The sequence below is a fragment of the Phascolarctos cinereus genome, unplaced genomic scaffold, assembly GCF_003287225.1.
Source record: "Phascolarctos cinereus isolate Bilbo 61053 unplaced genomic scaffold, phaCin_HiC Scaffold_4;HRSCAF=312, whole genome shotgun sequence".
In the NCBI taxonomy this organism is placed as follows: Eukaryota; Metazoa; Chordata; class Mammalia; order Diprotodontia; family Phascolarctidae; genus Phascolarctos; species Phascolarctos cinereus.
Window position 1 is genome coordinate 224,192,634 of NW_027555847.1, and position 25,952 is coordinate 224,218,585.

Sequence of the window (25,952 nt, forward strand, 5' to 3'; positions counted from 1 at the left end):
ACTTTCAAGGCTAGGAAAACAAAAGTATTAACACCAAATAATAATCATGATAGACTTGAGGTGGGTGGGGAGTGGTGGCTGGTGGTGATGTTGGGGGGGCATCCTGGAAAGATAGTGGAAGCTGGGGATTTTTGGTAGATTCTAATTTGGGACAAGATGAAGCACTGATGAAAAGTCTATTATCTACTGTGATTTTTTTTTAAATTTAAAAATCTTTGGGAAAGGAATTTGCAGTGCTTATTTGCATATTAGCCTAAAATCAACATACAAAGGATTTGTAGTCATATATTGCTATTTTCAGGCAAGTTCAAGAAGTAACATTAACAGTGCCACAATCATATGAATTGTAAGTATGCTGTTGAAAAATGAACTTCAAAGTTATGTAGGAATTCACAGTTTTTAACCAAGCCAGTAGAGGGCACTTGTCCTCTGAAAATGTGTCCTGTGTAGGCCTTAAACTCCTACTAGGTAGACATAGATATTACAATGGTAAGAATTCCAACAGCAGTATATATACTTTTGTCCCAAGACTTACAAACACATAATGCTTAATTAACATAATTAGCACATTGTTGGCTCTTTAAGGAGCATTATGTACACATCTGTCCGTTAAGTAGGAAGCTTAAGACTCAAAAAAATAGTCCAGGTCAGGTATGATCTGAATGATGTTTAGAAATCTGCCATGAGGTAGAATGCCTTGGACCATGTTCATCTTTAACTTTTTTAAAATTAGAAGAAATTTAAAAGATTTAACTTAGCTACTAACATTTTCAAGATTAAACTAGAATTTTAGCAGACCTCGTTATTTTTAAGAAGCAGGGTTTACAGAGCACTAAACCCTAGTACTCTTGTTTAGATAGGACAGTAATGGCTTAATTTCTAGAGAACTAAATTCAGTGCTTCCCCATGGGGCTTTATTACTTTGATTATGTTCTAAGAATTGATCAATACAAATGATTTTTTAAAAAATAAACGCATAGTACTCATAAGATTTTTATTTTGTTACTATTTTGCTTTATACTACTAGTGAGCAATAATTTTTCCTCCTGTATTCCTTTATAGTTTCCTCTACTCTAAGATATCCCCACTTTTCCTATTAGCGTATTGGAGACAATCTCTCTTCCTGAGAAAAGAAAAGCATTCTGTGTGATTCTTGTTCTTATAAGACAACACAGTTTACTTTGCTCTAAATTTAGGTATTACTAGTCAAGATGAAATGTGGAAGAAATCTTTTAGCAGTCTTTTTTTTTAACAGGTACCACTGGTTTTTTTTCTCTTGTACCTCAACGTTATTTTCCTAATCTTCCTGGGAAAATCTTTAATATCACAAACTAGAGAATGAAAGTAAGAAACTCTTAAGGTACTTCTTTTGGTACATCTCTTATTGTATTATGATCACTACTCTGATTATTTGTGTACATGTCTTACCTTTCTAAATTGGTTACAAACTCATCAAGGACAAGGACTATCTTATTTATCTTTTCATCTCTTTCAGGACTTATCTACAATGTTTTTGCACATAATAATAATTATATAAATATTGTTGAATTGGGAAAAGGAGGAGTTTGTTTCAGATCTCATAGCAGCTAGACTAAATTATACTAAGGTGGAGATCTTTCAGGCTCCTTCTTCACCTCTTCTGTCCTCCATCCTTAGGTATCAGAAGAAATTATGCCCTCTTTTGTTTCTTTCCTTTTTTACCCAACTTCCGGAAGCAAAACAAGCAGCTTTTGGCGACTATGAAGACAACAGTTGCCACACAGGCAAGTAGGAAGCCAATCACATCCAAGGAATGGTACTGGTACCAGGTAAGGGGCAGCAGGTCTAAGGTGCTTAGCACCTTTGTAACGCATCACAAACTCTATCCAGAAGACAGCTCGGTCTACGGTTTCACAGGTTGGTCATGGTGAATTCTTGATAATCTCATATCATTCTCTTTGTATGAAGGGTTGTTGATGACTGTCTTCAAAGCATTAAGCTTGTCTGCAGTCGTCATGTCATGAAAGTTCACTTCAACAGCTGCCCCCTTAAGCTTTCAGGTGAGTGATGTTATCAGGCTGATCAGCAAACATGGGCACACCTATCATGTGAACTCCATGATAGATAGCTTCATAGATTCCATTGGTTCCACCATGAGTGATAAAAGCCTTGGTTTTGGGGTAACCCAGAAGACCATTCTGGGGAATCCAGTCATAGGTTCTGGTATTTGGACCTAAGGTGGCCAGTGTCTTTCCTTTGTATCGCCATACAACCTTCTGTGGAATCTGGGCAAGAGCTGAAGCAATCAGGTTTTTGACCATTGACCCAAGAGAAAATACCACAATACCATGTTCCCCAGAGTTGTGGACAAATTTTTCCATTTCCTCAGGAAGAGGCTTGGCAGGCTTACAGTGGAGTCCTCCAACAAACTCAAAATTTGGCAAGTATGGACGAGGAAATTCAAAATCCCAGTATGTTCGAATCAGCCACATCTCAGCTTTTCCCATAGTTTCACATAATATAGTGGGTCTCCCTAACACGTCACTGTAAAACTGATCCCATTCCTGCATATCAAAAATCTCCTGACGAAGAGGTGACAAACTTGAAATGAAGAAAGAAACACACAGTTTTGGATATGGCTCTCTACTGTGATTTTTAGAAGTTATTGAACATGTGAAACTAAGGCAGAGAGAGAGATAGCATCATCTGTGCCCCCAAAGTGTGGGTCATACATTTCTTTTGTCACTAGTCAGAGTATGAACTTGGTGATTTGTGGCATAGTTATGTTTTTGATTGGAACGTTTCTTGCATTAGCATTAAACCTACTTCAGATTCAGAGAAATATCACACTCTTTCCATCTGATGTGATTGCAAACATCTTTTCTTCAGCATGGTGGCACCATGCTGTGACCCAGCTTCAGATGTACATCTCCAGATTTTCTTTATGTTCATTCTTGGTTGCCACGTACATTATTTTTTGCTGGTGGCATAACAATGGGAAACATTGGTCAACAAGTGGCTATGTACGCATGTAAGGTCACTGCAGAAAAATCTCATCAAGAATGAAGGAAGCAAAAATATGTATTTGTACAGAAAAAATAAAAAACAAGACTTAAAGAAGCCTGTAAATGATAGAGATACAAAGAAAACATTGGATTATAAAATTATTAAGATGCAATTTTTCCTTCAGTGGTACATATTTCTGCAATCTGTGATTGCTACTTCTGTGAATCAGTTACAAACCTTTGTGTATTTAATTTAAGTAACTGTAAAAAATGATGATGCACGACGAAGAAGAATGTTGGTTGACAGATGGGTTTTAATTTTTTTTAATATTTATCGTATCACAGTGTTAATGTGACAAAACATTTTCTTATTGTTGTGCAGAAAATGAGTATGCTATGAATGTTTAAATAAATTATTGAAATGACATGATGTAAAGAGGAAAGCCAAGAATTCAATTGGACAGCTGATATTTTCTCTTTTTTTAAATTTTCTTGCCTTTTATTTTTCATGAACAACAGTGAGTTATGGGCACCCTACTTTGTGGTTGGGATGCTATCTTAATGTATAAACAAATGCTTAGAGTATTTGAATTTTTTGTCTCTTGTTATAAAAATGAAATTTTCATGAAATGTTTTAAAATACATATCTACCTACAGTACTGGAGAAGATCCAAAGAATAAACACCTATTTAGACAAATACTACTAGTATCATATGTGAAGCCCATGAGAGATTATCAGCATTACTGTTCTTCAGTCTGAGTTTAGGAGAGGATGGAATAGGTAAAAATAAGGGTCATGAAAGAGGAAAACAGGAATGAATGTGAATTTTGAAAAAAATGGCATTCTTTAACTACACAATGGCTTTTCAATAGTCAAGGAATTCAGCACCTCTTAATTCTTTTGCACATATAACAACCTACAGATCTGTAGAAAGGAAGTTTCTAATGCTATTTTGGGGGTTCTGGTAATGTTAACAAAACACTTTGGCTTGGTTGACATGTCATTGGAACCCTTAGATTTACAGCCTCATTATATGCAATTGGGGCATGTAATTTTTTTAATATATTAGCATATCCAATAGTAAAGAATCCCAGTCTATTGGTTAAGTATGTATTGATTGAGAGTTTTGTGCATATTCAAGGTCTTATTTTAAAAATGCTTTTGGTTGGCTTTATTATAACTATTGTCAATTAGTTTTATACTTTTTCTAATATGGCACCTATTCTGCATTCCTGACATAATTCCAACTGACTTATAATGTATCATTATTATTATGTATTATCTCTTTGATAGCATTTTCTTTAAAAGTTTTTCATCATTATTCATGAGGAAAATTGGCCTATAGTTTTCTTTCCCTGTTTTGACTCTCTCTGATGAAAGTATCAAGACAATATTTGCATCAGAGAAGGAATTTGGTAAGATCTCTACTATTTTTCAAACAGTGTATACAGTATATGGAATAATTGCTCTTTATCTTTTTCTTCCATTCACACTGCCCTGGGAGTGAACAACTTTATTTACAAAAATAAATGTTTTTGAATTTTTTGGTTGAATTTTGTTGTAAATCCATCTAGTTCAGCACAGTTTTTTTTTCCTTAAGGAATTCATTTTAGACTTGTTCAATTTCTTTTTCTAAGATGAATTCTTTATTTCCTCTTCTGTTAATTAGGACGCTCATGTTTTTAAAATATTCTTCTATTTCATTTAGATTTTAAGTTGTATTGTCATATACTTGGCTGAAATAAGCCATTATAAATGGTTTTTTTCCCCTGCATTATTTGTGAAGTTACTTTTTTCACTTTTGATACATGCAATTTAGTTTTCTTCTTTCTTTTTAAAATCCATTGAGTTAAAAAACAATTTTTAGTTTTACTTGTTAATTGAACTTTTGAACTTTCAAATTTTTTAAACTTGCCTTTGATTTTCAGGATTTTTATTTTTGAGTTTAATTGTTTTTTGAAATTTTTTTATAATTTTATTGATATTTCCTGTCTCCTACATCACCACGGGATCCCAACTATAACTAAATTTACCACTCCCCCGAAGCCATCTCATATGCCAAATTGTATTTTTTGGAGTGAAAAAAAATTTTCATACAACTGATCAATATGTTGAAAAAGTCGAGCAACATGTGCAATGTCTAACATCTGTGGACTTCCTACATCTACTGAGAGGTAGCTTGGGAGCATTTTCCATATTTCTTCATACAAGTCACATTTGATCTTTATGCTTTTGTCATGTTTACTTTTGAATTTTGGTGTCATTGTTCTTTTGTTTTCATTGTTATGGTTAGTGTGTATATTGTTTTCTTGGCTCTACTTTACTTTTCCTCAGTTGACATAGACAAGGCTACAATTATATTTACATAAGTCTAGACTACGTTTTTGTAGTTAGATTTCAAGGTTTTTTTTAGCATTTTAGAAAGATTTTGAGTGAATTTCCTGCTCTTATTTCCTCCTGATTTTTGTAATTATAGTAGAAATTATAATGATTTTTTGTGGATTCATTTAGTAAACTATAGTTTTAATGAAGGCAATATCTGAATTAGTTTCCTGCCTGATGCTCTGAGATTGTTTAAGTGAGCCACAATGAAATCTGAAAATGAGAATAATGTCATGTTCTCTTTGCCAATGTTCAACCTTTAATTTTGTTCATCTTTTCTTATGTGTATTGGTGGAATAATTAAAATTACTTAAGTAATAATAAACATTGTTGTTTTAGTTATCGAATTTTAGGAAAGTTTTAGTATTTATCCCCTAAAAATAATCTTAAGTTGTAGCTTTATGTATGTGGATGTTAAAATATGAAAAAATGACCTTTCAATGCATATCTCCTTTAAGCTTGCTGTTTTATGACCAAAATGAGTATCACATATGGTCAAGGGCTTTTCTTTATCTACTGATATAATCATGTTTTGGGGTCTTTTTAAAATAAAATTTGCTTGTTTTCTTAATTATTAATTTCCTTTCTAATCACTTATTTATTTATTTTCCATGTTCCAACATTCATTTTTATAAGATTTTGAATTCCAAATTTTTCTCCCTCACCCCTCACCAAGGCAGCAATTTGAAATAGGTTATACATGTGCAATCATGGTAAAAGTTTTCACATTAGTGATCTTTTGAAAGAAGAAACAGAACAAAATGGAAAAACCACACAAAAACTTTTTTAAAGTGAAAATAGTATACTTCAATGTGAATTCAGACTCCACACTTCTTTCTCTAGTTGTGGATAGCATTTTCTATTGTGAGTCTTTTGGAATTGTCTTGGGTCATTGTATTGCTGAGAAGAGTTAAGTCACTCATAACTAATTGTTTCACAATGTTACTGCTAATTTGTACCATATTCTCCTGGTTCTGCTCACTTCACCCAGCATCAGTTCATGCAAATCTTTCCAGGTTTTTCTGAAATTTCCTTGCTTATCATTTTTTATACACGATAGTATTCCATTACATTAATATTGTAAAACTTGTTCAGCCATTCCACAGTTGATGGGCATTCCCACAATTTCTAATTCTTTGCCACTGATTGTTAATATCTTTATTGCTAAGTATCTTTTTGATGCCACATCTCCAGCTTTACTCTGTCTCTTGATTTCCACTTCTCTAATAAAGTGGAATTCTCATTTATTAATAACTGCTTAACAAATTCACCAATATTGAGATAGTTTGACTAATTGAGAACCACAGAAAGACAATGTACTATCTAACCTCTTTTTACAGTGTCAGAATCAGTGTCCCACCATGATCATAGCATGTATTTGATTTTTATTTATTTTCATTATGTTTCCAGCAGTAATGGGGCATTTGTATTTATCAATCAGTGACAATTTTTGAAAGCCAACTAAGAATATGATGTTAAGCTAGAAAGAGTGGAGGATTTAAATGAAGAGTAATACATGGAGCTTATAGAATCCTTCTGGAAATAAGATATGTATAAGTTGATAATTAACTAAAAAGTAAAGGCAGTGCACATCAAATGGATGTAAGACCATATGAGTTCTATCAAAGCCCAGGACCACTGGGGCTTCAGTGAATAAAAAAGGACTTAAGGTAAACCTAGCAGAATGTCATTATTTGGTAAAGAAATGATAGATGATCATTCCCAGTTGTGAGAATAGTGAATCTGTAATCAATGTACAAACAAGCAAGTAGATTTCAAGGGTTGTGTATATAGCAGCCTTTTTTTTTTATCAGTTTTCCATGGACGTGGAGGATACATTATTCTGAGCATCATAACAGCTCAGATTTATTTAGCACTTTAAAGCTTAAAATGTACTTTCCTCATAATAACCTTAAAAGTTAGAATAGAACAAGTACTCTCTCCATTTTATAGAAAGTAAAATTGAGGCAAGAGGGAGTTAAACAACTTACCAATGTTCATAAAACATAAGGGTCCACATATTTGACAGCAATATTGATTTCACCTTTTTTTGTTGTTGAGCTCTTACAGTTGTGTTCAACTCTTCTGACTTACTCCTTAGGGAGGGGTTTGGGTGAGGGTACTGGAACTGATTGCCATTTCCTTCTAAGCCCATTTTAGTGATGTAATCGAAAGGATTACAGACTGCACAGTACTTTCACTTTAGGTTCAGATCTCAAGATATAATGACACATACTCAATATAAACTTAACAAATTATCACATTTATTTTACAATGATTAGTAATGATTAAGGTGAATCACACACACACAAATAAAGATAACAATAAGATTCAATATAATAAGTAATAATCAAAATAAAGAAAAGGGGTAATAAGGAAAGAAAGGATACACACACACTAACCAGGCAAGCTCAAATACCTACTACACAGGGGAGACTGAAGAATGGTCAGAGGTCTGGTCAGGGAGGCAATGGAGCGGCATCTTCCTCTCACCTCACAAAAAAGCAATTTCCTATAGGTTATACATGTTCACTCATACAAAATACACTACTATAGTAGTTGTGTTATGAAAGAAGATACAGGCTTAGAGGGAAAAAATGAAAACAAAAACCAGAAAGTAAAAAAAAAAGTATGCTTCCATTGAATGCAGAATATTTAAAACAAGCAATAAATCCACAATGTTATTACATTCACTATAATTATAATTGCCAGGGTCTCTTGTTTATAAAAATAATGAGCCGACACTCAATTCATGGTTTTCTCTATTTTCATCCACTGAACCACTGTAGTCTAGTAATATAAAGTGGAATTAATCTGTTAGAGGTCATTTATTTTGGAATATGATCTGCTGGTCAGTGTATGTGACATTTGACATCACTGAACATTATCCAACAGTCCTCAGACTTGGAGATGTCCAAAAGACCATCTGAAAAATCTAAGTACTCTTCTCTTGTGGTTAAAAAAAGAAAAAACACAACTCATATCTTTTTCTTTGTTTGGTTTATAAGATAAATTAAGTTACTTTTGAAATCTGAGGATTCTGCGTCTTCGGAAAGAGATCAGGAGCATGATTGTAGATATGGGTGAGTAGAATGAGAAGGAGAATTTCTAGTGTTGGTTTGCCTTCTTGGTCCTTGGTACAGCCTGCAGGACAATGGGTACAGCTGGTGAAAAGATTGGCTCCTTGCTCACTTTCAGAGGAACCTGCAACAATTAAGAAAAATAATTAGAGTTTAATAAAACACCAGTACCAAACAATAGAGAGAAAGAGAAGCAGTTATAAATGTTAATGATATCTTATGGAAAAGAAGATTATAGAAATGAAGACAAACTAGCTAGAATGTCATATAAAAGAATGTTGAATTGATACGATTTTAACAGAGACTCTACCTAGGCTTGACCTCAGAGACTGTCACAAAATATGATGAGCATATATTAATTATATACTCAGGGGTTTATTAATGCTAGTCTGTTGTAACACAGAATTAAGAATCCTGCTGAAATTAAAAGATTTTATTCACCCCCATCACCTTTAATACTGCATATTTTTTCTCATAAAACAAAGGAGCTAAAAAGGGGCTGCTATATATATTGGTCTTCAAAAATTATGTTTTCAACCAAGAATTTTATATTACTGTGACAGTTATTAGAGTTAAATTAATTATGTAGCCAACAATGCATTAATTGTTTCACTCTTGGCTTTCTGTATTTTTCCATCTTAATAAGGGTAAGTTAACTTTTTATTAGCCTACAAAAAAAAATAGCCAAACTGTGTTGAATTAAATTTGTCCACATGGCATAGGCCATTTCTCTACATTGAAATTAAAATAAACTCAATAAAATATCATCCTAGGTATTAAAACAAATGATGTGTGACTCTCCTTACCTGTTTCTCTTTACAAGTTCCGAAGGAAAATTCCTGCAGGAGTCGATAAGTTGCAACTTTCATATTCATAAGTGCAAATCTCATCCCAATGCAGTTTCGAGGACCAGCACGAAAGGGCAGGTACACATAAGGGTTCATGCTCTCTTTGTTTTCCTTGCTGAACCTAGTTTTTCAAAATGGCAAGAGAAAAGAGATGAGTGAAAAAAAGAAGATCCAAGACTTGTCAGAACAAGGAATCTGACTCTTTAAGACATGCATCAATCAACCAATCAATCAATTAACAAACATTTACTCAGTGCTTGCTATGTGCCAAGCTCTGTGCATAGTTCAAAAGATATATAAAGAGGCAAAAGATATTCCTTATCCTCAAGGAGCTTACAATCTAATGGGACAGTAAATATGTAAAGATATATATATATATATATATATATATATATATATATATATATATATATATATATATATATAATGCAAGTTTTATACAGAATAAATAGGAAATAATTAAGAGAAGGAAGGCACTGGAATTGAGAGGAGTTGAGGAAAGCTTCCTGTAGAAGGTAGGATTTGTGTTGGGACTAAAAGGAAGCCAAGGAGGGAGGTCAGAAGTCAGAAGAGAGAAGAGTATGCATTCCAGACAAGGAGAATACCCAGAGAACATGCTTGAGTTGAGATGGAGGAGTGTCTTGTTTGTGGAACAGCCAAGTGTTCAGTGAAACTGGATCAAAGTGTAAGTGACAAGAAGTAAGGTGGAAAAAGACTGAAAAAATATTAGAGGGCTAGGGTACGAAGGGTTTTGAATGCCAAATAGAGCATTTTGGATTTGCTCTCGGAGGCACTTGGGAGCCACTGCAGTATAAAGAGAAGGAGGTTACATGATCCTGCCTGCGCTTTAGGAACCTATTTTCAAGGCTAAATGGAGATTTAATTAATGTGGGGAGAGAATTGAGGCAGATAGACCCACCAGCAGGCTATTATAATAATCCAAATGGGAGAAGATGAGGCCCTGCACTGGAATGGGAGCCACATCAGAGGAGAGAAGAGAACATTTTTTAAAAATGTTGCAGAGGTAAAATTGACAGGCCTTAGCAACAGATTGTGTATGAGGGTAGCAGAGAGAGATAGTCAGTAGTAAAGTATAATTCTGAGGTCATGAATCCAAGGGACTGGGAGTATGATGTTGCCAGAAATAGGAAAGGTGGGCAGGGGGATTATAAGGAATGATAATGAACTTGGTGTTGATCATATTGAAGTTAAGATAAAGTATTTGGCAGTCTCTCTGCCAAGATAAACCCAGAAACTATATAAGCACAATTACAAAACACTTTTCACACACAAAAAAGCCAGATTTAAATAATTGGAAAACAAAACATTTGCTTGTGGGTAGGCTGAGCTAATAAATGACAATTCCAAATTGTCATTTAAAATGTAACATGACAATTTGACCTAAATTAATTTACTTGTTGAGTGCCATACCAATCAAACTGCCAAAAATTATTTTGTAGAGCTAGGCAAAAATAGTAACAAAATTCATCTGGAAGAACAAAAGGTCCATAATATCAAGGGAATCAGTGAAAAGAAATGCAAGGGAAAATGGCCTAGCCAGGCCAGATATTAAATTGAATTATAAAGCATCAATTATCAAAACAATTTGGTACTGGCTAAAACAATAGAATGGTGGATCAGTGGAATAAGTTAGGTAGACAAAACACAGTAGTCAATGATTTTAGTAATCTACTGTTTGATAAACTCTAAGACTCCAGCTTTTGGGATAAGAGCTCAGTATTTGATAAAAAAAAAACTGCTGGGAAAATTGGAAAATAGTGTGGCAGAAACTAAACATATGCCAAGATCTTACACAGTATACAAAAATAAAGTCAAAATGGGCACAGTATTTGGAGGTAAAGACTGATACCATAAGCAAACTGGGAGAGGAAGGAATAGTTTACCTGTCAGATTTATGGAGAATGGAAGAATTTAAGAATAAACAAGAGATAGAGAACATTATGATATGGATAATTTTGATTACATTAAATTGAAAAGTTTTTACACAAAGCCAATGCAACCAAGAATAGGAGGGAAGCAGAAATCTGGGAAACAATTTTTATAGACAGTGCATATGATAAAGGTCTCATTTCTAAAATATAGAGACAACTGAGTCAAATATAAGAATACAAGTCATTCCTCAATTGATAAATGGTCAAAGTATATGAACAGACAGTTTTCAAAGGAAGAAATTAAAGCTAGCTATAGCCATATGAGAAAATGCTTTAAATCTCTATTGATTAGAGAAATGCAAATCAAAACATCTCTGAAGCACCACATCATACCTATCATATTGGTTAACATGATAAAACAGGAAATGATAAATCCTGAAGAACATGTGGGAAAATTGGAACACTAATGCATTATTGGTGGAGTTGTGAACTGATCCAACCATTCCAGATGGTAATCTGTAACTATGCACAAAGGGCTATAAAACTGTGCATATTTTTTGACCCAGCAGTACCACTTCTAGATCTGTATCCCAAAGACATCAAACAAATGGGAAAAGGACCAACATGTAAGAAATATTTGTAGCAGCTCTTTTTTGTGATGGCAAAGAAGTGGAAATTGAGGGGATGCCCAACAGTTGGGGAATGGCTGAATTAGTTGTGGTATATGAATGTAATGGAATACTCTTGTGCCATAAGAAATGAGGAGCAGGCAGACTTCAGAAAACCATGAAAAGACTTTTATGAACTGATTCTGAGTGAAATGAGAAGAACCAGAAGAATATTATACACAGTAACATTCACATTGTGTGATGACTAACTTTCATAGACTTATCTTTTCTTAACAATGCAGGGACCTAAGGCAACTCCAAAAGACTCATGATGGAAAATGCTGTCCATATCCAAAAAAAAGGACTGGAGAATCTGAAAGCATAACAAATAATATTATTTGCGCGCTCCCTCCCTCCCTCCCTCTCTCTCTCTCTCTCTCTCTCTCTTGTTTCTTCTTTCTTGTGGTTTCACTCATTAGTTCTCATTCTTCTTTACAATATTACTAATGTGAAAATAGGTTTTATATGAATGTATATTTTGAGTCTATATCAATTTACACACCATCATTGGGTGAGGGAATGGGAGAGATTGGGAAAAATTGGAACACAAAATCTTATAGAAGTGAATGTTAAAAACTAAAAATAAAATAAATTTACATAAGAAGAAGAAAGAAAATAAAAGGGATTAAAGAAATAGCATGCCATTTAGAACAAAGATTTGGAGGTTTTGGAGACTGCTGAGTGGCAAAGCAGATAGAGAGATAGGCCTGGAGTTACAAAGACCTGAATTAAAATCTGACCTCAGATACTTAGTACTTGTGTGACTATGGACAAGTCATTTAACCATGTTTGCTGCAAACTGTTTGAGGAGGTTAGTTACATAGGATAGAGGAATATAGGAAAAAGCAGGGAGGGAAGGGTCAAGTAGGGGTTTACTCAGGGTAGAAATCATAAGGGAATGTTTGTAGACAGTGGGAAATGAGTCAGTAAACAGGGACAGAATGAAACCAAGTATAAGAGTGGGGATGACAGACGAGGCAATCTATTAGAAGACATGGACTCACTTAAACAAGTACAAGAATTAGCCTTGGTAAGGAATAAGGTTACTTCATCACATAATACAGATGTAATGGAGGGGCTAATAGCAGAAGGCATCATAGTGATGAGAGATGAGGGAGAGGGGGAAAGAAGGAGTTCACTGTCAACAGCCTCATTTTTTTTTCTGGTAAAATATGAAGGAAGGTTCTCAGCTAGAATAGTAGGCAAAAAGTACCTTAGTCAAATTTACTTCACATACACTTGAGACCCAAGAAGAACCTATCTGTGTCTTCATTGCTCTCTAGCTTCTACTTCTTGTCATCTCTGCATATCCTTCCAAAAAAGTGGATGGAGGGGGAGCAATGGGAGCTTTGAGGAGGGATGAAAATATTTGAAAGAATCACTGTATAGAGTGGGCTCACTAGTGCCCTTAGCCATATACCTAAGTCACATCAGAGGTGGAATTTGAATTCAAGTCTTCCTGACTCTGAATATAGCAACATGTCCTCTATCTGATATGCCCTAAAAAATTAATCACTTCTAAAGGCTTAAAAATATCTACAAATAATGATTAATGAAAATAATTACGTATGTTTGCATTGACCCTGGAATAGACAATCTATATAACAACTAATTAAAAGAGTTAACATTTATAGACTTTAAAGATGGAAGGGATCTCAGTTGGCACAGTTTAAACCCTGATTTTTCAACGTGGAAACTCTAATAAAGACCAGTATTGAAAACCAGCTTCTAACACTATTTAGCTGTAAAGCTAATGACAAGTGACTTAATGTATATAAGCCTCAATTCCTTCATCTATAAAATACAGACAATAATGCTTAAAGTGGCTATGTCCAAGCTACTGAAATAGCTACTGTAGGCATCATGCAGTGTTGTTGTAAGAGTTTAAGTTACAGACCCAGAATCATCAATCTACACAAAAGTAGGATTGAAACTCTGATCCTGTCTCCCAACTCAGTGTTCTCTACAAACTGTCTCAACTGATCATGTTGAGTAATCTTTTCTCTTATTTAAAAAAAAAAAAGTTTACCTTTCAGGGCAGAACTCCTCCAGCTCTGGCCAGTATTCTAGGTTACAATGAAGGATAAAGGTTGGGACCATCACCACTGTGCCTTTAGGAATCTTCATTCCATTGATCTCGACACTTTTCTTAGCAACTGTTTCAGTCCTGAGAGCTTTAGGAAACATCCTTAGAGTTTCATGCATCACCATGTCTAGGTACTCCATCTGTACTAGAGTATCATATGTGACTGCTTCCTAGAAGAGAAAAAAATGGTTCTAAGCACTAAGTTCTAAGTACTATGGTAACATATCACATCTACCTTTACTTGGATTTTAGAATGAGTGTATACTAACTCTGTGTGTATTTGATCAACATAGGTTACAGTAATACCTTCTGTAAGAAAGCTACAAATGTATTTTTAGTAATGAACTTATGGAATATTGGGAGTCTCTCTAGTTGTCAATATGCTAATGAAGTGACTCAAAAATTCTGAGATCTGTCAATTTGAGATTTGCGTCTATATAAATGTTTTCATAAATTGAGCCCTTTTTAGCCTGTGACAAAACTCTTGAACCTCCATAGGAGGAAGTTGTGCTAAGATGAATATTTTTCTTCTCTTCTCCTGGGTTGTCTTTTTTTTCCTTTTTTTAAATTTTTTTACTTTTTTAATATAAATTTATTTATTTTTAGCTTTCAACATTCACTCCCACAAGTTTTTGAATTCCAAATTTATAACCCATCACCCCCCTGCTCCCACCCCAAGATGGCATGCATTCTGAATATCCCTTCCCCTAGTCTGTCCTCTCTTCTATCTCTCTCCCCTTCTCTTATCCCCTTCCCTTCTATTTTCCTGTAGGGCAGGATAGACTTCTGTACCCCATTTCCTGTATTTCTTATTTCCCAGTAGCACGTGAAAACATTTTTTTTAAACATATTTTTTAAAACTTTAGGTTTCAAATTTTCTCCCTTCCTCCCTCCCCACCCACCCTCATTGAAAAGGCAAGCAACTCAATATAGGTTGTACATGTGCACTTATGCAAAACACTTCCATAGTAGACATGTTGTGAAAAACTAACTCTATTTCCCTTAATCCTATCCTACCTTCCCATTTATTCTATTCTTTCTTTTGACCCTGTCCCTCTTCAGAAGTATTTACTTCTGATTACCCCTTTCCCAATCTGCCCTCCTATCTATCATGCTCCTGCTCTCTTGTCCCCTTCTCCCCCTGTTTTCCTGTAGGATAACACAGATTTCCATACCTAATTGAATGTGTTTGTTATTGCCTCCTTAAGCCAAATCCTATGAGAATAAGATTCACTCATTCTCTCTCACCTTCCCCCATTTCCCCTCCACTGTAAGAGACTTTTCTGTTTTTTTATGACATAGTTTACCCCATTCTACCTTTCCCTTTCTTCTTCTCTGAGTATAATCCTCTGTTATCCCTTAATTTTATTCTCCAGATAAGCCCCTTAATCTTCAACTCACCCTGTGCCCTCTATCCATCTATCTACATATACATACATATAATTTTTTTCCTTCAACTACCCAATACTGACAAAGGTCTCATGAGTTATAAACATCATCTTTCCATGCAGGAATGTAAACAGTTCAATCTTAATAAGTCTCTTATGATTTCTCTTTCCTGTTTACCTCTTCATGTTCCACTTGAGTCCTATATTTGAAAGTCAAATTTTCTATTCAGCTCTGGTCTTTTCATCAAGAATGCTTGAAAGTCCTCTATTTCACTGAATTAGCATTTTTTCGCCTGAAGGATTATACTCAGTTTTGCTGGGTAAGTGATTCTTGGTTGTAATGCTATCTCCTTTGCCCTCCGGAATATTATATTCCATGCCCTGTGGTCCTTTAATGTAGAAGCTGCTAAATCTTGTGTTATCCTGATTGTGTTTCCACAGTACTTGAACTGTTTCCTTCTGGCAGCTCGTAATATTTTCTCCTTGACCTGGGAACTCTGGAATTTGGCTATAATATTCCTAGGAGTTTTCCTTTGGGGATCTCTTTCAGGAGGAGATCTGTGGATTCTTTCAATTTCTATTTTGCCCTCTGGTTCTACTATATCAGGGCAGTTTTCCTTGATAATTTCTTGAAAGATGATGTCTAGGCTCTTTTTTTGATCATGGCTTTCAGATAGTCCAATATTTTTAAATTCTCTCTCCTGGATCTATTTTCCAGGTCAGTTGTTTTTCCAATGAGATATTTCACATTGTTTCTAATTTTCATTCTTTTGGATTTGTTCTACTGTGTTGTGATTTCTCATAAAGTCACTATCTTCCAATTGCTCTATTCTAATTTTTAAGGAAGTATTTTCTTCAGTAAGCTTTTGGACTTCCTTTTCCATTTGGCCAATTTTGCTTTTTAGGGCATTCTTCTCCTCATTGGCTTTTTGGACCTCTTTTGCCATTTGGGTTAGGCTATTTTTTAAGGTGTTATTTTCTTCAGTATTTTTTTGGGTCTCCTTTAGCAGGCTGTTGACTTGTTTTTCATGATTTTCTTGCATCACTCTCAGTTTTTCCTCTACTTCCCTTACTTGCTTCTCAAAATCCCTTTTGAGCTCTTCCAAGGCCTGGGACTGATTCATATTTTTCTTGGAGGCTTTGGATGTAGGAGCTTTGACTTTGTTGTCTTCTTCTGGTTGTATATTTTGATCTTCTTTTTCACCAAAGTAAGATTCTATGGTCTGACTCTTTTTGCACTGCTTGCTCATGATCCCAGCCAATTACTTGAGTTTTAAACTCTTTGTTAAGGTAAGAGTCTGCTTCCATGTGGAGAATGTATTGTCCCAAGCTTCAGGGGTTTGTATAGCTGTTTTCAGAGATACTTGTAGGGACCTGTAAATTTTCAGTTCTTCCAAGGTGGTATGATAAGGGGCGAGGTGTTTACTCCTTTCCTGGCCTGTGACCACAAGTATTCTTTTCTGTCCTGTAACTGTGAGGAAGGGTTTGTCTCCACAGCCACTCCAAGCTCTACCATGCCAGAGCTCCTCCTCACCCCAGCACAGCCGCCCAGAACTGCAACTCAGATCCAAACAGGGGCAAAGCAAGAGATTCCTCCCTCAGCACTGGCAAAGAGATCCCTGCAGTCCCTCTCAGATCAGCCACTGTATTCCTCCTCAGTCTGTGGGCTGGAAGCTTGGGAAGCAGCTGCCTCCCCAGGGCCACGCTCTTGGGGAATGGAGCTGAAACCCCACCTTCCTTTATCAGCACCAACAGAAACAGACTTTTCCCACTGACCTTCTAAGTTGACTTTGGCATTGGTGGATTGAGGAGTCTGGAAACCACCACATCTGCCCGAGATTCAGTCCTCTGAGCCCTGCTCCAGGTTTGCTGTGCTGTGCTCCCAGCCTGTCGCGATACACCTTTCTGATCAATCATCCAGGTTGTCTTGGGCTGGAAATTGGTTTCACTCTGTCTTTTTGTGGGTTCTGCTGCTTCAGAATTTGTTTAGAGCCATTTTTTTTATGAGTATTTGGAGGGGTTGGAGGACAGTTCAAGCAAGTCACTGCTTTCACTCTGCCATCTTGGCTCCGCCCCCCTGGGTTGTCTTTTAGAACACATCAGGCCAATCATGAAACCTAGGGTGGAATAGTTGACCAAAATTAACCTCGGTCGAATTTACATTATATAAGCATGAAACCCAAGAAGAGCCTGTTTGTGTCTTCAGTGTTCCCCAGCTTCCACTTCAAGTCATCTCTGCTTATCCTTCCAAAGATAACTAACTTCTATCCAGACTCTAGAAGCCTCATTCTCAGTTCACCATCAGTGTTGATATGGTCTGGTCTTGCATCTGGTAATGTTCATATACTCGGGTACTTACTTACAGTTTAATTTATTATACCTTTAAGGGGATTCACAACAGAAAAGACTCAAAAGGATGCATCTGCATTGGTAGAATTTAGAAGAGATACTGAGGGTGGGGGCAGAAAGGCTTTCCCAGTATCCTTCACAACAGATAACAGAAAGAGTTATGTATTTAGAAGAGCATCTCTGATCAAGTCATCCTGTTTTTACTTCCATATAGATTACAGAATACTATAGGGCTTGGAGGGTGTTTTGGAGAATTATTCATTGCCATTATAAAGGCTCAGGTTTGGTTTGCTAAGTGGTCAATGAGATCTAAAGAGATACTTTTATAACTTTATCTCCTCTTCCTTCCTACCACTGCAATTCTAGCTCGGTAACTCATTCTTTCCTCCTGAGTGTCATTTTAATATATTTTCAGAGGTATCCCTTAACTTCATAGGGAAAGGACTATTTAAGTATTCACATAATGGTAATTATCCTACTTGGTAAAAGAGGGATGGAGCCAGGTGATCCTGGTGCATCAAAAAGAGGTTCCTTAGTAAAGACAAACTCCAATGTCCATTCATATGACCTTTTGTCTTCTGACATCAGGAAGAGTGTAAAACTCTTGTTATCAGTCACATCAGAGACTGAACAAGAATCTGAGAAGAGGAGATGAGAGGAGAGTAAGGAAGGGGAGGACAAGGGAGGGACAAGAAAATAGAATATGAAAGGAGGGAAGGAGAAAGAGATTAAGTGAGGAGTAGAGAGGAGTCCTAAAGTTACATAGATACTGAATATCAGAAGAGATAAGAAATGAATACCAGAAATGGAAGAAGGGCTATGAAGTGGCTGAATAAATAGTGGACAAGTGAGCTTTTTCAGCATTTTTCCAAGGTTTGGGACTAGTCCCTGAGATATTTCCTTCTCTGCAAGCAGAACATCATCTAAATCTGTACTTTCTAAATATATCTTTTCCTTGTCAGTTCCTGACAAGTTAAGGCCATACCTCAATTATAGGCAAACGCTCAGCAGCAAAGGGGTTTGGCCAAAGCTTCTACTAGGAGATGAGGCAAGTGGATGAATAGGAAGTAAGTTGGGGGGGGTGAATAGCTCTGTTCCTCTCATCCTCTCACTTGTTGGGTAACCCTGCATCCATCTCCTCCTGAAGTTTCTGCTGGATCTCAGGGTGGGTGGCCAGGTTGTAAAAAAGGAAGGAAAGAACTGAGCTGGTGGTTTCATAGCCACCAAAAATAAAGTTAATGGATTGGGCCAGGATTTCTCATCACTCAGATCTGAAATAGAGACAAGGGAGACATTCAGACAAAGTCATCATACCATTGTTATATCATTCAGGCATATCATAAGAATTTAGGAAGGACATCTACCTGACTCTCCAAAATACCTAGAAATGATATGAAATTCATTCATTCATATGATAGGAGTTTTCCACCAAAATCTAGCATCACAAAGAAAGGGGTTAAGTCTAACCAGGGTTGCTCAACCTTTTTTCTCCTATAACTGCTCTATTCTTTCCGTGTATTTGCCTCACTCGTAGTTGTTTTTCAAAGCGTAATACAAGTGGTATTTGATTTCAGGGAATTCTCCATTCATTCAAGCACAATTTGAAATAGGACAGACACATTAGAAGGCTCTAACAATAGGCCAGAAGAGAGGCGATAAGTACTTGTAGTAGTGTGGCTGTGTATGGAGTGAAGCCAATATGGAGGGGAGATGTTTGAAGGGAGATCACAAATCTAGAACTGGAAGGGATCTCAAGAGCCATGTAGTCCAGCATCCTGACTTGTCGGTTCAGTAAACTGAGGCCTGAAGAGGTTAAGTGACTTTCCCAAAGTCTCATAGATGAGAGAATTAGGATTTGAACCAAGGTCCTCAGACTTCAAAAACCATGCTGTTTTGTACCTCACTGCATTCTTTGATAAGATACATGAAGGGCAGATATCCAGAAGGTAACAATAAACATTGATTACATTTTCACAGTGCCTAGTGCTTAAATTTATCTACGTTGCTTCATTTGACCACCATAACAAGCCTGTGAAATTGCTAGTGAAAGAATGCTTCTCGCCATTCTTTAGATAAGGCAACCGAGCTGCAGAGTGGTAAGATGACTGTTCCAAAGTCACTGAACTAATAAGTGGCTGAAGCTGAGACTAGAACCTGGCCTTCTGATTCCCAACCACAGTTCCCTCTTCATTTAAAATATGCTTCCTCCCTCACGTTGATTTCTGGTAAGAATGCTTACATACAGCATAGGAGACTCAATATTCCACTTATGGTTAAATGAGAATTGTGATAATTAAAATGTAATTTGAGAAGTTTGCCCACAAGGTTTACATTGCAAGAAAAACATGTAGTCTCTTTTTTCTTTCCTGTGTTGCTGCTGTTCAATTGTTTCATTCATGCCAGAGTCTTTGTGCCCCCAAGTTGGTTTTTCTTTGCAAAGACACTGGAGTGGTTTGGGATTTCCTTCTCCAGTTCATTTTGTAGATGATGAAACTGAGGCAAACAGGGTTAAGTAATTTGTCCAGGGCCACACAGTCAGGAAGTGTCTGAGAGTGGATTTGAACTCATGAAGATGAGTCTTTCCAACTCCAGGCCTGCCATTCTATCTTCTGTGCCACCTAGCTATCCAACTAGATGAACACAAAGAAACATGGTCTGGGCCAGGGAATAGGGTAAAAGTATAGCATTTAGAGTGAGAAGATAATTAAATGATCATCTGGGTAAATGCTCTGATTTTACCTATGACAAGCAAATCTAGCCAAATGAAGTGATGTATGCAGGGTCACACAAGTACTTAGTAGCACAGAGAGAATAAGAGGATTTTCTCTCTTGAAAAAGTTGTGTTTCTCCCACCTCACTAAGCCTTGTTGTTGTCCACAGTATAGATGAAAAAAAGATTCATATTATCTCCAAGCTTCAGACCAAGTTGGCCATCACAAATTCAAATATAATTTTAAAACTGTCTCCCTTTAGCTCATCCTGCAGATATCAGTCATCTTTCTGAGGTGTCTAGGTGATACCGTAAAGTGTTGGATTTAGAGGTAAGTCAGATCTGAGTTCAAATCCTATTTCAAACTTTTGTGATCCTGTGGAAGTCCTTAAACTTGCTCAGCCTTTGATTCCTCATTTCTGATACAGAAATAAGAATGACAGCAAGTAGAATGAGTTATTATGAAGATCAAGTGAAGAAATGTATATAAAGTGCTCTGCAGATCTTAAAATCCTGTAACAACCTGATCATTGGAGTTATTGCTGTTATTGCCATTTAGTATGTCCTCTAAGCAATTTGGAAATGTTTTCATACTTTCACAGACAATGTCTTCAAGATTCCAATTTGTGACCACCCTCATGTGACCACCCAAGTTACCTTTGTGAAAATGCTTCTCTGAATTGTTAGAAGTCTGAGAATCCATCATCAGCTGAAGGAAATCTACTTGGTGCTGGAAAAATAATGGAAACCACTAATGCTGAGAAAACACTGGAGGGAACAGAAATTAGCTACAAACACAACAAATTAATATCTCTACTCAGGATAGAAAAATGAGGATCTAAATGATTAGAGACATTGTGGCTTCAGTTCCGTGGCAGAATTCCACGCAGGGTGGTTTCATAAAGGACCCTGGATGTTCAAAGAGGCTGAACCCCAAAAGAATAAAATAATGGCTTTGAATCAGATTCCAAAACTTTAAAAGATTCTGTCCCAGTCACCTGTACAGAGTTATGGAATGGAATCAGACCATGAAAAAACTAAAAAGAACATGTTAAGAATTTCAGGAAATGAATTCTTTTAAGTCAGACTGAAAAGAGAGAAAGATAATGCTTCAATGGTTTATAATAAGATTGATGTGGATACCACTAAACATAATCTTACAATAACTTCGTGGATGATTATCCAGGATCACTATAGGCAAAGAAATTTATTTCACTGTGGTCAACCAATGCACATAACTCTTCAAACTCAGATAGATAGATCCTAGGTCAGCAAACATGCAATGATCCGACATTACTGTGTTTAAAGATTCTGTAGCTTCTAAGCATCAACATTATGTTTTACTTTCTGGCCTTGTCTTCAAGAATTAAGCATTATAGTTTTTCCAGGAAAAGGCTCAGAATAGGAGCTTTGTGGGAAAATGAAAAATGTTCCAAATTTAGGCCAAGAGCCCACATTGAGAATTTGCATACTACATTACTGGCACAAATTATAATTTTTGTGCCCATTCTTATATAGCATTTGGTATTGTTAGCAAGGCTTCTTTTGAGTGCGTATAAATAAAGGAGAAAGGTTTTTTATTCTTCCTTGTGTTCCTGCTACACACCATATGCTAATTTGCTATGTAATATTGGGTATGTGTCTCATCCCAACTATGCCGTTGGAAATTAACTGAGAGCTGGGACAGTGTCTTTTTACTCTTTGTACTCCCACAAACATAGATTACTAAGTCTAACAAATATTAAATAATAAGAACATAGAGTTAGAACTGGAAATGAACTGAGAGGCCATGACATGATCCTTCTTCGGGTTATAGTAAGCCCTCGAAAAAATCTGACCCTTGGAATTGAATAAAAATTATCGTGAACAAAGATGAACATCAAGTAAAATGGAATACAATTATTATTTGCTCTACTTTCAAGAGAAAAAATACAACAATGTACAATGTACACATTTTCTTATTCTGAAAACTGGGCAGAATTACTTGCCTTCTGTGAATTTTTCTTTCATTCTTCCTTTATTTTTTTAATTGACTTTGATAAGAAATCTATTGCTTCTTTTTAGACTCATGTCCAATTTTTTGAACAAAGGAGCAAGGAATGGAAAGAATGCTGAGGAAAAAACAAAAAATATTCGTGAAACTGTAGAATTTTATGAGAGATGTTATCACCTTTATTTGCAATGTAAATGGGGAGATGGTACCAGAGGTACAATTTTACTGCTTACTCACTTTCTTTTTGAGGCCTCCAATTATCTGGGGGTCAATGAAAAGCTCAGCAGTAGAATGGAATCTCTCTCCAAAATCAGATGTCTTGTGCCTATCCATGGTCTTCTATATTAATTGCAAAGCTAACTATGACTGAGCAGCAAAGCATTCCCTTGAGAATTTAGGACAATTTCTCTCTGAAAGTGCCCACTCTCTAGTATGGTCACACAAGTATTAGTAGCACAGTTAGTTAGCAATTAACGAGTTGAATCTCCAGAATTCCTCAGGTTGTATTGTAATCTCTCTATGCATCAGCTTAATCCTCTGTTAAATAAAGGGGTTATATGTAATGGCTTCTAAGGTTTTGTCCATCTCTAAATCAATGAACCAATGTACTGAGTTATCTTCTGGAATGTCAGGGACACTGAATTTTTGAGTGTGACTAGGTCCAGAAAACTGAATATAATTAACTTCTTGATTTCTCTGACAAAGGGATCATTCTGATTATTCAAGGAATCAATATTGACACCAAATGAAGTGCTGGTGATCACATCCATGCTATAGGCCCCAAAAATGCTGAGGAGAGAAAGCAAAAAAAAGACTCAGAACTGGCACCACATCTTTCTTCTCCAAGCAAAGACGTAATGTGACCCTCTAAACCCTAGTGTGAAATTCAATACAAACCAGGGTCACTAAATCATTTAAAATGATACCTATGGGCCATTTATTGAAATTAGAGAAACACATATTAACATTACTTGTATACTATTGTATTTTTATTGTATTACATAAGTCCCAATTATATTTTAATGTAATCTGGCCAGGTTTGCCTACTGGTCCTTATGTTCAAACTTAGCAGGGCATATGAGCCAGAGGTGAAAATGGTCAGTAGCTAGGTGAAATAAAAAAAAAAAAATAAGTTGATTCTTTTCATCACTTACCTAGAAGTCAAAAAAGCATTTTTTTAATGAATGAGTGAATGAATGAATGAATGATGGCTTGGAAAATCATGGGACAAAATTCAAAGCACTGCTGATTGGTATTCTTTTTTCCTTTTCCTGAACTGTTAGAGAAGATTAGGCTTCCCTATTTAACCAGGGCTACCTTTTCTTCCCCACAGTGTGAATACTCTCTAATTCCAAGTAATAAGCTAACATTTGCTAAGGGCTTACTATGTGCCAGGCACTATTCTATGTACTGGAGAGAAGAGAAAAATGCAAAAATATTCTCTGGCATCAATAATATTTAAATAGGGAGAGGACACTACATAAATGCATACATATATAAGCCAAGACCTAGAAGATAAATACAGAAGAAGTGGAAAGTGACCACATAGGAGAAGGTACTAACAGCTTTACCTTTGCCCCTATTCTTTTGTCTTCTTCTGATTATGTGCACTATCATTCTCACTCTTATCTTCACATTTTTCTTTTTTTAAATTTTTTAAATTAATTTTATTTTTCATTTATGAAATAAAACAAGAATTTCCTAAATATAGTATAATAAAAGATGCTTGCACACGAAAGTGAAAATCTATTATGCACAACTTGCTATGTCTTTTAAATATATGATATATTATATATGCCCAGTTGCTGTCATACTGCTATCCAGTGTTCCCTACAATTTTTACCAAATATTGAATTCTTATCCTAAAATCTTGAGTCTTTATATATGTCAAATACAAGGTTACTATATCTATTTGTGGCTGTAAATTGCATATCTACTCTGTTTCACTGATCTACTTTCTGTTTCAGAGCCAGAAAAACAATTTTCATAATTGCTACATTCCAACATAGTTTAAGATCTGCGAAATCTCTTTTCTTTAGATTTTTCAGTAGTTCTCTTGATATTCTTGAGTTTTTGTTCTCTCAAATTATTTTTGTTATCATTTTTTTCTAATTTAGTAAAACATTTTTAGTAATTTAATTGGAATGGCATTGAATATATAAATTACTTTAGGTAAAATTGTCATTTTTATTATATTGGCCCTGCCTACCTGTGAACAATTAATATTTCTCCAATTATAAAATCTGATTATTTTTGAATAAAAGGTTTTTTTATTTATAATTTTGCCTATATACTTCCTGTGTGCTTTGGCAGTGTACTCCCACTTACATTCTAGTATCAGATCCCAGGAAAAGAGTTTGTTCTCAGCTCTACCTACTAGACCAATATGAAGCCCTCAGAAGAAGAATAATGAAAGGAATCTCAGTCCCAGAGGGGAACCTATGATTCTGTCACTCTGAACCAGGAAAATTTTCCCAGTGGATGATAGTGGCTCAGTCCAACAGCAATCTATTGCTACTCACACTCAAATATAGGTCAGGAACCTGCAAAGCTCACACCTCACTTGCTGAAGGTGAAGAGGAAGGAACTGATCAGATTTGCCCTGGATAAGACTAATGAGAACATCAAAAACTTGTACGTCCCAGCATGAGATCTCCTTTGCAGCCTGGAACAACAAAACAACCAATAACCCAAGAAAGCTACAACAGAACCAACCCAGGTATTTCCTCCTGAAGTGTGTAGAACCTAGACCTAACATAAGGCCAAAAATAGAAAAAAAAACCTGAACAAACAAAAAGAGTCCAGAAAGCTGTTATGGTGACAGAGACACTCAAAACACAAACCCAGGAGAAACTAGCTCCAAAAAAATCTACAAGCAAAGCCTCAAAGGAAAACACAACTCGTGCACAAATTCAAATACAATTTCTGGAAGAGATAAAGCAAGAGCTTAAGAAGAGAGTTTTAAATGTTTTCATCAATGTAAAAAAGATGGTCACTAATTTTGGGGACATTTTGTAAAAACTTCGTAACAGGCTTAGTTAAAGTATAAGTTTGGAAGCTAGACGATAGAGAGTTCAGCATATGAAAAGGCAAAGAAAAAAGGAGCCAAAGTAGAGTCATCAGTGGTCAATGACATTCTCAAGGTGTTTAGCCTCAGAGGGGAAGATGTTACCACCATGTTATCCTTCATACTTGCTTTGTTAATTAAAAAGTCAAGAGATGAACTCTAAAAGTGGGTGCATCAGTTTCTGAGGAAAGATGGCAGAAGAGAGGCTTAGGCATGCATGGTATACTGCTGGTCCTCAGATTACAACAGCTCTTGCCCCGTATTTACTCCTTCAGAGTTACAGGCTTGTTTTTCTCTGCTTCCTTCCCCATGTTCTTCACTAACACATCTCCATATTGATTAACAATGGGAAACATCTAAATGCCAATGACAGCAGTTACACATGGAAAACTCAGTTCCAGAAGAAACTAGATTTCCCAAGTCAGAAAAAGCACAATGATATGTAATAAATTCATTTCTCTCTTTTATTTTATTTATTTTATTTTTTTTTCCATATGCTTTTGA

General features: G+C 35.8%; 2 pseudogenes; both read right to left on the bottom strand.

Annotated features, from left to right (window-relative positions):
* Nucleotides 1-1,621: 1,621 nt before the first annotated feature.
* On the bottom strand, nt 1,622-2,555 carry LOC110201908 (UDP-glucuronosyltransferase 2A2 pseudogene; annotated as a pseudogene).
* A 5,920-nt stretch (nt 2,556-8,475) lies between these two features.
* The window catches only part of LOC144456522 (cytochrome P450 3A24-like), a 44,787-nt pseudogene continuing 27,310 nt past the window's right edge, over nt 8,476-25,952 (bottom strand).